The sequence below is a fragment of the Lissotriton vulgaris genome, unplaced genomic scaffold (assembly GCF_964263255.1).
Source record: "Lissotriton vulgaris unplaced genomic scaffold, aLisVul1.2 SCAFFOLD_10253, whole genome shotgun sequence".
Taxonomy (NCBI): Eukaryota; Metazoa; Chordata; class Amphibia; order Caudata; family Salamandridae; genus Lissotriton; species Lissotriton vulgaris.
In genome coordinates this window covers 1-13,484 of record NW_028249624.1, presented here as the reverse complement: position 1 = coordinate 13,484, position 13,484 = coordinate 1, and positions in this window count along the sequence as shown.

Genomic DNA, 13,484 nt, shown 5'->3' with positions numbered 1-13,484 from the left:
TAAATTTGGCATACATTTAGATTTTGCTCTGCACTTTACGCTTTTTGTTATTTGGTGTAAATCCGATCGAGTAGTTGTTGAGAAATTAAAGGAAATCAAAATGTCGATATCTACGGCCGTGAATCCTCAGACGATCCGATAGTCTCAGTGGTGATATCTGATGGGCTGCCAACACTTCAAACAGGAAGTGCTGGCAGCCATTGGCTTCAGCCGAGTCCCATAAAAAGTTATTTTTCAAAGAAAAGGGAGCAGAGTAGGGATACCCTGACCCAATAGCCGTGGTCTTGTGGTCATGCTGTGACCTCGTGAGGGCAACAAAACATTTTTTAGGTCTCGCCTAGGCAGGGCTTGTGCTGTCTCTTTGAGACATGCTGTATTAAGGTATGGACTTGAAGCCCCACCCATTTTCTTCCCATCTTTTCAATTGCCTCCCGTTGCTGTCCTTTCTAAATGGTTGCTTTACATTTATCAATAGGCTTAGCAGTCCCTCCTTTTTCCTTTTATAACCTTGCATGAGGCCAGGCCCTCTTACATGTGTTGTTGATCAGTATGTTTTATTTACACTCTGTGAGCATTATTTTCTTAAATGGCTTTCTCCTATTGTAGGCACAATATGCTTTCCTGCAAGGGCGCCCATTTTTCAACTCTCTGCTAGACTGTCTGTTCCTCATCCCTGCCACGCCCCCGGGCGCCACGCTTTAGGTTTCAGCACGGCACCCGCTTTCATATTAACAACACGGGCACCACACAATATTTTATCAGGCACCTGCTTTCATGATTTTTTTTTGATTTTTTTATTTTTGAAAACCTTTATTTGTGTAGATGGTTGCATACAAATACGGGCCTACAACCCAGAGGCCCGCCACAGAACAAACTGGAAAGCACCAATGTCAATAAAAAGTACGGAGTGGTTACGCAATACTATACAATGCTGCGAGTCCATAATGCTAACTGAGTGTAACCCCCCGGCACAGGATCACAGAAGGTTAATTTTATGTTAAAGAATAAAGGATCGATTGTATAATAAGCGTCCTGGTGCACATGGCGGGGAACAGAACCAACAACATTATAATAGGGAATCCATAGATCTGTCATCAGAATAGTCCACAGCGTTCAAGCCATAGATGCCCTTGCAATTCTTCTTCAGTCAGTGTCCACCCGCAACCTCATGTGCCCAAAGACAAGCAGAACATCACTCTCATGAAAATCAAATTATCAGTGAGACGGATAAAGTTGCAATCATTATACAGCCCAACCCGGAGAGTAAAAGAAAACGAAAATACTAGAAAAAAGGAAAAGGGGACTCCACGTTACAGTACTCGCCCCACGGCGATAATGGCGATCACCAATCCAGACAGCAAACATTCTTAGGGGCGGGAACATGATTTTTTAAAAATTAGCATTCATTCGAATAATTTTTACAGTAGCACACGCCACACATAATCTTAAACAATGGCAGCCGCCCTACTCGCCCAAATCTATTTCAACATTATTCTACATTGTATTTTTTTCAACACAGCGGCATGTTGCTCCTAATCAGCAACAATGGTGGCTGCGGTTTTCTTTTTCTGAACAGCTGTTACACAGCCATTGCAGAATTCATGGCTGCAGCGCATTCTCTCCTCTTTGCTGGCGCAGCCCACTCTCCTCCCCCTTTTCTCACCAGCCCGCTCCCTCTCCTCTGGCAGTTTCCTCCTCCCTCCTTCTTTAAATCCTGGGGTATCACTTGCTGACCTCTCTCGGCAGGTAATCCTAACATTAATGGGTTCGGTTCATCTTGGTCAGCCTCTTGCTGCAGGTGGGAGGGGGTCTGTTACACTGCCACTGGTCGCAGCTGCGGTAGATTGCCCACAGGAATCTGGGGAGATGATTTACTGGAAGTGCATGGTCATGGGACACTATAAAGGACATTGTAAATGGACCTCTTTGAGGACTGTTTGATTTGTTGCAAAGAATGTAGCAAAGGACCACATTTTTTCCATTATTTAATTCTTCAGGTCTTACGTTTTGTAAGATTGCGCTATAGGTACTTCTAGTTTCTGCCACTTCAATAATGGCCGCCTTGTAGTGTACTTAGAACACAGTGAAAGGTCATTTGTACACCCATGGACCTGATTGGCTGATGGACTCCGGTACTTAAATGGGCCGGTCTATAGAGCCAAACTCGTAGCTAACTTGGCACGGTTTTCTCTGACCTCGAATAAAAGGTGAGGAGCCCTAGGTGTGCACATCCAGTGTAAAGTTGTAAGTTCATCCACTTTGGCTAGGCAGGGCTAAAGATGACCGTCTGTGCTTAGCAGAAAGTTAAGTAGTTAGCGATTATGTGGATTTGCTGTTATGCTGGACTCTGCCTCTTTGTAAGGCACTCTCTGTCTGCTGCTCTTCCTGTCCCTGGTCTAAGTTATGCCTCTGTCTTCCACTATCCATCTCTCTCCTCGTCTCCCCTTTCATTTGTCTGCCTCTTTTCATACAGTCTTTGTCTCTTCCTGTGTATTGTCTCCCTTTCATGTCCATGTGTCTCCTTCCCTGTCTCTGTTGCTCTCCCATTGTGTCTTTTCGTGACTTTATTGCCTGGCATGGAGCTCTCATTAAATTGCTCTCTTCACAATGCTTGTTTTGTTTTATTTCTGTAGTTGTTGCTTCTTTGTCCTCTTGTTCATTGCTTGCACCTACCAACACACCCCTGCCCCTGTTGTTGCTTGTCCTCCCATCTTTGTTGTTTTCCCTGCGGCTCCCCACAAGAAAAAACATTATAAAACAGCCAGCACTAGCCATGTCATGGCACTTATTTCAGGCATAGTGTGCTGAGTCACACAAGACATTGCTTCTAGTCACAGGCTTTCCGCAAAATATGTTACCCACTCATCCAACACAATAGGTAACACATAGGTAAAAGACTTTGTCATTTACATTGCCAATAGCTCTAACTCTCGCAAATGCAAGACCAAATGCATTGTGACATATTTTCAAAAAGCGCTGGCTCCCATGCTTGTTTTGAAAAGAGCCCCCAGGTGGGCCAGGTTTCAGAAGCTTTTAAAAAAAAGGAAGGGTGCTCACCAGGGCCCCTTCCTAAGGTTCTTGGAGCACCGGGGACCACCACCTCCCGCGGGATTTTTTTATAAGGGGGGTGTTAGAACCGGCTGTCTCTAGTTGGCAGCGGTATACACTTCTGACAAATAGGGACACACCTTTTCTAGTCAGGGCAAGGAGATCACACCCTTCGATAACCCCTGTTCACCCCCTTGGTAGCTTGGCAGAGCAGACAGGCTTATCTCAGAGGCTGTGTGTTAAGCAATTATGACCACATACAGTAATAAAGTGAATACACTACAAATGGACACGACACAGTAGTATTATAAAAATAAGTATTTTTATATAAGGCTTAGCACAAGACCAAATAACGACAAAAATGTACACAATCTTAATAAATACTCTGGGAAGGGAAAAAGGATAGTTCACAGGTAGTTTCTTCTTTAGCACAAAAGTCTTTAGTATCAAAGCAAATCTTCTTCTTGGCAATACAGTTCTTAGCAACAGGGTAACCCACACGGGGGCTACACGACGTCGAGGCAAAGTTAATCCAAAGGTTCGGCGTCGACCACGAGGAGCGCTACGTCGAGCCCGAAGTCACACGGACCCCCAACAACACAGTACCTTTGGAAAATGAAGCACACGATGATCAGCGGCGTCGGGCAATCCGGCGTCGCGTCTTCGGTGTCGATCAGGCCTCAGCAGGCGTCGTTGTCGATGATGCGGTTGCACAGAGTGAGCAGCGCTCACGGCGTCGAGAGGGCACACAGTTGATGCGATCAGCAGCGGTGCAGACACGAGGTCCCTTGAAGCTAGAGCCGGACTCCCACTCACTGGCGCTGCTGCTGGCGTCGGTCGGGCCCGGCGGCCGGTCGTCGAGGAAGCGGGACACTGGGGCCGGTACCCACTACGTCGAGCTGGATTCGGCGACGTCCGTCGGCGTCGAGGTTGCTGGCTCTTTCAGAGGTGCTGGATTCAAAGGTTCCAGCAAATAGCACTTTAAGCAGATGAAGTCCTTTAGCCCTGTGACTTCAGCAGGAGACTGGCACTCTTCCAGTCCTTGGAGATTTTCTTAGCAAGCGTGAGAGTACACACCCAGTTCCTCTCTCCTGGTTCCTTGGCAAAAATAAAGAAGCACTGCAGGATTCCCCCAACAAACAGCACACTGGCAGAAGGGGTAGGCAAGTCCTTAGATCAGCAGGCCTCTTGTCCTTGGTTACAGGGTTCCTTGTCAGAAGTGATCTAAATTCTTGGTTCAGGGGTCCTTCTCTTATACCCCTTTTTGGCTTTGATCCCTTTGTCCATGCAGGGGAATTTCCCAACATCCTGGGTCTGTTGTGGGTGGAGCCAGGCAGTAGCACCTGGCCTATTCACTGAGCAGGGCTGGGTCCTCAGACGCCCAGCAGGAGGTGGAGCCAGCATTGACACTGGCAGGAGCAGAGCTATCGGCCTCCTGGCAGGAGGTGGGGCTAGGATCGTCCATGGCAGGCACGGAGCCATCAGCCGCTTGGCAGGAGGTGGAGCCAGCATTGTATCCGGCAGGGCAGGCTATCAGCAACTACTCTCCCCCTACTCTCAACGCAAATGTCCCACTCATCCCACACTGACTCATCCAGACCTGTGGAGCCACCCAGCTCCTGTCACACACACGCAAGACCAGCAGAAACCAGAAATGGTTAGACAAGAAAATAGACACTTTCTAAAAGTGCTATTTTCAAACCCAGAGTCCAAAAACCATCCACACCAACGGATGCGTAATTAAACCCCGAGTTCAGGGATACCAAACTTGACATTGCACCATGCTCCCCAAGCCAGCTAGGATCATAGCATTAATAATCCCTGCGGCCCATTCTAATCAATGGAGAGCAGGCTACCTCGCAATAGTGAAGAACGAAGATGGCTGTAATTCACTATTAGGACATGCCAACTTGGTCAGGCGTGTCCTACCTTATACTTACAATGCACCTTGCCCGTGGGCCTACCATAGGGGTGACTAACATGAAGTCAAGGGAAGGTTTGGTGGGCTGGCAAGTAGGTATACTCGCCAGCCTGCGTGACAGCACTAGGCTGCACGTGGGTCTCGCAATGACCGACCCGTAGACATTATTTTACGAGGCCGCTCCTGTGGGTGGCACAACACGTGCTGCAAGCCCACGAGCGGCATTTGTATTTACAAGCCCCGGCACTCCTGGTGCACTAGACTGGGGACTGACAGTAAACCAAATAAGCTAAACATGGATACAATAGATACATCAATTTAACCTAGGGAGCACTTGCGCTATGGCACTGATCAGCAGTGACACCGCGCCCAAAGCATATACCAGCAAAACATCGAAAAACAGTGGAGGCAAACAGAAAAAATGGAGGAGAGACTCAAGCCAATGATGTCAGGTCTAACAGGGGGCCACACGGACCCCCCTCCTGGGGTTTGACAAAGCCCCAGAGACCACCACTTCCACAGGGTTTTAGGTTTAATGATGGAGGGGGCCGTGCCGGGTCTTATAAAATATATAACACTGGGAGAGGGGCCGCGCTGCCCCACTCGTGGGCCATAGACGACCCCGGGTACCACCACCTCCCGGGCTGGCCCATGGACAGAGAAGGAGGAGGGGCCTGCGGTCCCCCTCCTGGAGCCAATAATGGCCCTAGGGACTGCCGCACCCCAGGGCCAGCTCCTGCTATGTACCAGGGTGCCCATCCCTGAGACATCGCTGTTTGCTTTGACTTGGCGGGAGCTTTGACAGCTAGGGCCAAGTCAGAGCAAACATTAATCCTGCTCCCAGCTTGCTAGGAGTGGAGTTTGCATCTGTTTCAGTGCCCACTGTCATGCAGACAGGGAAACAGACAAAACAATCGCTCTCACAAACAGAGCGCTGTATGTTTAGCAGCTCTCTGTGTATGAGAGCAATGCCAGCTCCTGCTGGAATTGCGAGGGGGTCTGCAGGAACTGTGGGGGCATTCAGGCTCCGTCTGCAGGAACTGCGGGGGCATTCAGGCTCCTCCAGTGGTCCCAAATGGTGCTGACTGGGTGCCCTGGGTGGGCTCCAAGGCACCCACCATTTCAGGGTTTGGCCTGGGGGATGGGGTCTCTGGGTCGAAATCCACCCAGGGACTAGGACCAAGGGGCGGCCTTCCCCCATTGACTTGTGGCTGGTCCCCAGGGCTGAAATCAGCCCCCTTCCCTTCTAATAATTGGGCAGGCCTCTCCACCCACCTTAGTAGTATGAAAAGGTCTCCCTGCCTTTTGCCAGGATGATGGACATCTTACCAAAAGGCCCCCATTTCGTTTCCCTCTGACATTTGTCATGCACTGTCCATGCCAAGGAATATGAGGACACCCCGACCAAACAATGAAGCGCTTATTTCATATAGCTAGGAGGAAGTATCCTGTTTGGTGGAGATTTACTTCTTTGTAGTCTCATTGTCCTCTCTATAGGAGGATACATGTTATCACAGATTTCTGGTTAAAGATGCAGATGGAACAGTCTCATTGCCAAAATGCACACAGGGTCACTGAAGACATTTCCTTGTGGTCCATTACACAGATGTATTGTATAAAACGCACTGGACGATTACCCAATGAGGTAGCCATTACTAATTAGCCAAAAGAAAGTACTTCCCTTGAGTAGATATTGTGTGAAAAATTGCAGAGTCTTGTTGGGAAAAGGTGCAGGTTTGGTTCCACTGTGGCCCAGTCACTGACACAGCTACTGACAACCCACACAGACACTTAGATACCCACTCATACACTCAGGCACTCACACACCCACTGCCACTGATACACCCACTCACAGACCCACTCAGACACTTACACACCCATTCACAGACCCACTCAGACACTGTAACAGACACTCACAAATGCACTGTCACTCATGCACCCACTCCCAGACCCACTTAGACGCCCTCATAGTGACTCACAGACCCAGACACGTACAACCACTCACAGACCCCCTCAGACACTCATGCACCCACTTACTGAACCACTCATACTCTCTCACAGCCACTCACAGACCTACTCAGAGACTCATGCACTGATGACTGGCAGACCCATTCAGAGACTCACACACTCACTCACTCACAGACCCACTCAGAGACTACCGCACCTACTTCCAGACTCACTCAGAGACTCAAACACCCAATCACAGACTCATTCAGACTCTCATGTACTCACTCATAGGATGACTCACACACTCAGGGAGGCACTCAATGGCCACTCAGACACTCTCTCACCCACCCACAGACCCATTCAGACACTTACTCATGCACCTACTCAGACACCTACACACCCACTCAGACACTCACGCACCAACTCCCAGTCCCACTCACGCACCCAATCACATACCCATACAGCCACTCTCACACTCATTCAAAGACCCATAGAGCCACTCACACGCACAAAACCATGCACACACTCAGTCATATAGCCAAACAGCCATTCAGACACCCACTCCCCGACCTATACAGCCATTCACACGCACACTCTCAAAGGTTACAGTTAGGAAATACAATTCAGAAAACCTTCCAAATGCGGGGAACAACCTTTATAACGCAACTTTTAGCAGGCAGTGCTATTACAAAGCAGACTTTAAAACGAAAACCATTACAACGCATTGCACTGGGGGGCGCTTTAGGATATGGAATAGTTTTAATTTACTATCCAACACCTTCCCTAGTGTCCAAGGGGACTGGTGTTGGAATAGTATATAAAACTATTCACTATCCAGCACCCCCCAGTGTAATGCATTTTAAAACTTGCGTTGTTACAGCATGCGTGGTAAAAGCATGCGTTGTAACAACGTACATCCTCCAAATGCACTAGAAAAACAAAAGTTACAAGGATGTTATAGTTAGGAATTAACATTAAAAACCTTAAAAATTCACTTATAAAAACAAAGGTTACAGGGACATTAGATTAAGGAAATAGAATTTAAAAAACCTTAGAAATTTTCTGAAACAACCAAAGGTTACAGGAATGTTATTGTTAGGCTCAGATTTCACTCATACAAACCATAGAAACACAGCAGTTATAGTTAGCTGAGCCAACTATAATTTACGCCCCGCCATGTACAGATTATGACCTCACATATAACATCACTCATAAAATGGTCAGTGACATAACTGATGACATCACAAATGACACAACAAATGTGTTTGCTAGCTTCTACAAGCACCACTGGCAGCGTGGGCATAGAAAAACAAACTTGTCTTTTATACAACACTTAATGCTGCACTTGTTTGTGTCAATGCTCTGTATAACAAGTTATACTATTACCCAATTTATCAGCACACATTTTGCTATCCTTGGAAGGATAACTTGTTATGCTATATTATTAGAGTTTTGTATCACGTTTTATTGCCGTAAGTATGTCCTCACAATCTTTTTGGGCTCCTCTACCTTATACTCGGGTCTTGAGGATTCCACAACAGACTGACTCTGTTTTCTGTGTTTTGTTGGAGGTAATGATTGTTTACTACTGTGGCTGGAGATGGTGATAACCATCTATATGGAATATCTGAGCTGTGATGTATGATTTCTCACTGATCTGCCAAATGTGTTCTATTGGGTGTGGTCTCTTTTCTAGTGAAACCTTTGTGATAACAGCGACTTGATCTGCAATCCTGCTATGTTCCTAGCATCCCTTTCAAAATGGTACTTGGCCCATAAAACGGGTAGGAGTATGCATTTAGTGACTGTTCCACCCTTACTTTTTAGACTGGATTTTGCTACAGGTCCTTGTGACCCTCAATACGTCTTCACAATAGGTACACGTGAAGGTGTAACACAATAGATATCCAGTACCAGTGGGTGGTGGTAGTGAGCTGCTATCCTGCCTCCTGGGCCACTGTGCCCATGTACATGGTGATGTAAGCTGGCATACAAAGGCTAACTGTTGTGCATGAGGTCATGACCTTGAAGCAAACTAAGGCATGCCCATATTTAAATGTTTGCTATTTGCAGCCGCCCAGGTATAATGATGAGACTGCTGGCAGACAAGATGTATCAACTCGCATATGTAAGATTGGCCACTGCCGATCAGGTATCAAAAGGTGAGAAAAATAATTCTGCCACCCTAGGAAGTCAGGGTCAATTCCTAGCACTGAAATCAATTAGACATATCTGTGTAGCCAAACAGTAAGTCATGTGAATATGTTGTGGACTTTCTTAAGGTGGCCCAGTTGTTTTCAGGCAGGTAATAGAGGAAGCTATTGGTAAGGCTGTCCAGTAGAGTGGCACAGAGCTTGGGTAGATTGAAGTGTCTGAACTGGAAGAATACTCTGTTCATCATAATGTCTGACTGTAAATGCTTTTAATGAGACATTGGCTACGCCATAGCATATTGGCAATATTGCCTGATTACTAGGTGTTCCTAAAAACTAGGTGGTTCAAAAATCCTTAAAAGTCATCGTCTTGATTACCCTGATGACACAAACATTGGACTGTCCTGCTAGATTGGTGACAAGACTGGCCAGCTTCTAGAGACAAGCCCTGCTAGGGGGACTTAAAGAATTTAGAAAGATTCTCCCAGAGGCGTAGCCTGCAAACTGTGGATTCTGCAGAAGGCAGCACCTACTATACGCCAGACTGGCTAGAGTGTCACAAAATAATTGGGACCTATGGCAGAGTTAGAACTCAAATAATGTAAGTTGGGCCTACACCAAAACCCAAGAGGAAAACAAATGCAATATAGATTTGTAGCATTAGGAGTTATAAAGGCACATAGACGCATTGCAGGACACTGAAAGCAGATGAGGTGACCCAAATATGAACTATGAAAGGAGGATTAATTGAATGGTCAATTGCAGAAGAACTAAGAATGAAGGCAGTTCACACAGATCAAAAACTAGAAAAGGACTTCACAACATGTAGACAACTAACTGGCTCGCTCAACCCACTTGAAAACGCAAATGGATCAAATTAAAATAGAAGTAGTGACGAACTGTCTTAAAGTAAAAACTAAGAAACAGAAGAAATAAAATAGGTAGATGTGGTGTGATAGAAGGACATACATAAAATAGAAAGGCTGTATTGTAAATAAATGTTGAGAACATGTAAAAAATATACATTACAAGGAATGCAAGTATAACTTACAGTGTAAGTAAAAGTTTCTACATGCGAAATTCAAAAGGGAATAAAGGAGAAAGAGAGCCATAACCCGGAAATAGCCCCATGGGAAAACAAGATGGATGCAAACTGAGTGGAACAAGAGTAACCAAACAACTGCTGTTGACAAGCACAAGTATTCTGGAGCCATGTCAGCTTATATTGACTCTTCTACTCCCACCCCAGAGTCTTCATGTGGCTTTCTATTCTGTCTTGAAAGTTCCCTAGTCTGAGCCCTTCAGCTCTGCCCCATACTAATGACTGGTGCATCATCCTCTCTTCTTCCATTGCCTCCATTGCTGTCTCCTGATTGGCCCAATCCTTTTAGCTGTCTTACTGGATGTTGACCTAGCCTTAATGATGATTTTTGATGCCTGAGGGATTGGAAATTCCTATGAATCCGGACAAGAACTTACGTGGAAACATCCAACTGTGCTGACTGTGGATCAATACAAAATAGTATAGGTTGCCCTCATTTCCTCATATTTTTTACCCCTTTTTTGTTGGTGTAAATTGTTGTGCCATTCACCATCACTGTGTCTAGACCCATACAGGAAGCTAAACTGAACACATTCAAAATCCAGCAAATTACCAGGGATAGGAAGGTGCAAACTACTCTTACACTACAGCAAGTGGGATATTAAATCAGGATGCTGCATACAGTACTTATATATCAGCAAGGACATAGTCCCAGGTACTCTTTTCTTTTCCATTTATAGATGGGCTTCTATGTATTATGAATACCATATAATTGGTGGTAGTTCTATTGTATTGTGTTGTATGTTGTGTATTATAAGTTGTAAAATAAGAAAGATTTCACTAAGAGTGACAAGAAGTCATGCAATCCATTGTTATAATAGTAAATGTGAAAAGAAAGAAAAGTGTGAGAATGTGACAAATTGTCTAATTTCATGATGATCATAACTGACACCTTCTTGGTATCTCCAAAGTCAGTGCAGCATTCTGACTTGTTCAGATTACCCAAACATAATCTTATATGAAATGCAGGTCCATGCATGCTCCCAACACATGTTTGTGTTAAATTCAACAGAATGTGCTGAATAACATATTGGGCTGGTTTGCAATATACTATGTGCACCAAGGACAATCCTTCTGAGAATGTGCCAACAAAGTCTTATCTAGACGCGCTGAATGTGTATGGATTGTGTGCTTAGTACATACAAGCTGTAGACTTAAGATATTACTATCAGGGCCAAGCTCCCTGATGGTGGCAAGAAAGTGCACAAAAGAAAGAGGACTCTGTTAAGAGGGTAAGTTGACTTCACATTCAGCACTGCAGAAAAATTGCTAATCTCATCACAAAGGCTGGTTAAAAATCATTTTTCTATGGCTGAGATAGGATCTTAATACCTGATTACAATGTCGGTTGAACTGCATTCCGTGGCCCTGTCGGAAGTGGTCAGATAGGCGAAGGTCTTGTGGGAAGTGGCCGGACCAACGGTTGGCTTGCTATGCATGCAGCCTGTATTCCCACCAACCTCTGACAGACCACAGACTACAACAGCCTTCCTCCGATCGCCGCATTGGCGGTCAGAGAAGAACAACAACCATAGGGCAGTGCAGGGAGATCTGACTGCTGTCCGGATTATGATGTGGGCTTCTAACAACTTGACCGTGGTGGTCTGACAGCTTGCCCCGAGTCATCATCAGAAACAAAGGAAAAAGGATGAACACTCAGCCGATTCCCCTTCTCACCAGTGGATTCCAGTGTGGATCGCCTTCTCCAGGTTCCCCCTGCACCAAAGCAGCTGTACCCTAAAGGGGACAGTCCTATGGATGGTGGATTCCAGGTAAGTCCTCATGTAGCATGTATCCCCATTGACTGGACTGTGCATATAGCATTACACTCCAGGAATGGGGTACATGGTGCACAAGGCATGTCCCCACGTGTGTCATGCACATGTGTACAATTGCATGTGTCCTGTACATCTGTACCCACTTGCAGTGACTTGTCCGGGAAACAGGTCACCACCGCCGATGAGACCTCAGTTGTAGCAGCAGCTGCATCGTAATACGGCGTGTTGAGCTTTCCTGGCCTTGGCGATCAGATTCAAACCACGGCCACAGCGGTCAAACGGCCAGTCCATCCGGCAACGTAATCCGGCCCTATGTAACAATAACAAATATTTTCCAAGCATCATGTGAAGGCCCCAATCCATGGTTTTGAATTTTGAATATACTCCCTAATAGAGCATCTGTTGTTTGCAATATAAAAACATTGTTATTGTAATTTCAATTCAGCATGCCATCTGGCACTCCACAAACACTCCTTGCAACATTCACATCTCCTCCATACATCCATGCTTCACCCAGATTTGACACTACAAATCCACAATCAATTGTATTCACTCTATGAAGAATCCCCATCAAAATCTATCCGTGATTTCAGTCTTGTAAGTTCTCTTGATCACATGGAGGGGCTAGCTGCACACAACTCTCTCCCTTTCCAAGACTTCAAGCTCTCTTTTGCTTCTGTTCTCGAGATGGTTGGTTTTTGTTCCAACTTTTCTATGTTCCGACCCTTAATTTTTAACGAATCCAAGTATGGGTGGAGAGTTAAAGAAATACAAATCTGATTGGATGAGGGAGCTATTTTTTCCCTCCTGCCATTTTGGTATTCTCGGGATCCATATGATCTCGTTAATTGTCTGTTGCAATTTTGTGACATGCAAATATGAAATGTGTAGGTGGGTTTTAAGGGGACTGGGGTGATGCTCTGACCCCAAATGGTGGATTAGGTTTACCATGTCCCTAAAATAGAAAAAAAATTGTTCTGACTTCTGAGATCCGCAGATCTAATGAGGGAACCCCAGATTCTGTAGATACATGCAATCACAGACAATGCAACAAAGCAAGGCAGCAACTATCCTGGGACCTCTTTAAATTCTGAGATTCAAATGAGATAATAGAAAATAGTAAGTCTCCATGCTGAAATGGCACCAAGGGCAGGAAGAGTGGGTAAAAGCAATGACCAAAAGCTTGGCCTTAGGTACAAAGACCACTGAACACAGCTGAAGGCCACATCCAAACGATTCCACATGATTGCTCCTGTGTGCAGATCATGGTCTTCAAACAGTCTTCACCAAGGGCCTTAGGAAAGGGAGCAGGAGCACAGGCGTGGTCAGAGTGCTCTGTTTACGGTGAACGCTATGCACAGCAGGGTACGGAGGCACAGAGTTCACGAAATACTGAGGGCCAAGATCAGTCATTTCGTACTTTTGTCATTAACAGAGTATATAATTAAAAACATTGAAATTGAAAACACAAAATGTTATGGTTAGGATGCAAAACCCAATATACTTGAATTTCGTCAGTTTTGGTGACCACTGCA